Genomic DNA, 1,756 nt, shown 5'->3' with positions numbered 1-1,756 from the left:
ATATAAATATGTATGTGTATGTATGCACACACACACAGAGATTCGTATATACTTATATATCAAATTATCCAGGTATACACCATCACACACTTACAGACACAAACAGACACACAAACACATACACACTCACGTCCATACGCACGCATATATACATATATATATATTTACATGTTTGAATATATGTGTGTGTATATATGTATATACATATGTACATCATCGATGGTTAGAAAGAGAGATAGGGAGAGAGAGAGAGAGAGAGAGAAAGACAGAGAAGGAGAGACAGAGAGACAGAGAGACAGAGAGACAGAGAGACAGAGAGAGGCAGAGTCATCGGGGTAGACATTAATAAAGAGATACAGAGTGAGACAGTGAACAAGACCGGTTGACAGAAATATGTGTGGATAGATATAAAATGCGTGTGTGCATGTTTCTGTGCAATTTCTGCTTCTGCATAATAGATACACAAGAGTGGTTTCCCGTTGTCTTTATCTTACCATTGTAGACCTAACGAAATTGAAATTAAATTTATGTTGTACCCCTGCATTTTAACGTAATATTAACATCATTCTTCGACGGTATATATTTAAACGGAAAAAATATGTCAAAAATAAATAGAATTTTTCCTAATGATGTAATGTATTATATATGCGTTAATTAAAATCGGATATACTTCCAAAGGTAATTTATTTTTTCGTTCATTTCAATGGATATGCGATTTAACTTTTTTAAATATTTAAATATTTTTCACAGCCTAATATTCGATTAGTAATGAGATTATATCTCTTTTTCTTTCTCTCTTTGTATAATAAAAAATACTGCTAAGGATGACGTGCTAATCATTTAAGAAAATATTTTCGAAAATTTTGATCCCCAATTTGTGAAGATTAGTTACATATGAAGAAATGTTATAACTGTTATACAAGAATAACCATGTTCGCAAAATCTAGAAATATCTATCTATCTATCTATCTATATGTTTTCTTACGTTTGAAGAACGGGATATCGTACATATACTGATATATATGTCGGAGATTGGGAATTGGGCTGTATTTCTGCCTGTTTGTGTCTATGTCTGGCTCTTTGAGAATGAGCATGAATGATTAAACATATTAGAAGTGGGAGTCGGAAGGTTAATGTATATATATATATATATCTGTGTGAATGTGTGTGTGTGTGTGTGTGTGTGTGTGTGTGTGTAAGTAAGTTTGCATTTGTTAATCAATCTGTCTATTAAATTCTGCAACTACAGTCCGTTCCACCAATATGTCTATAGGCCCACATTAAACCTCTCTCTATGTATCCATCCATTTGTTTATCAAGTTACGTATATACTCCTGCATATGTATGTAAGAATTACTTATAAAGCTATCTTTCATTCAGACAATACTCAGAGTTTCGTGAGCGTAACTTCCATCACTAGGATGCTGAAAGCTTGCATCAAGTAACTCTGAGTAGCTAGAAGTATGCATTATCAGTTTCAAAATAAATTTATACTACGATTGTTATGAACAATTATTTCTCCCATATCTACACTTAAACAAGTGCATATATATAGGAATCCGTATGAATAGGCACATACATAGATGCACACATACACAATACATACATTGCGCAAATATAGTATACATACCTATATACATACATATAAAGATATATATATATATATATATATATATATATACATAAATATATAAATATATATATACATATATTCATATACGCATGTTTGTATGTGTATATATATATACGGCCACAC

The sequence above is a fragment of the Octopus bimaculoides genome, chromosome 17 (genome assembly GCF_001194135.2).
Source record: "Octopus bimaculoides isolate UCB-OBI-ISO-001 chromosome 17, ASM119413v2, whole genome shotgun sequence".
Lineage (NCBI taxonomy): Eukaryota > Metazoa > Mollusca > Cephalopoda > Octopoda > Octopodidae > Octopus > Octopus bimaculoides.
Note: the sequence above shows the minus strand (reverse complement) of the source record.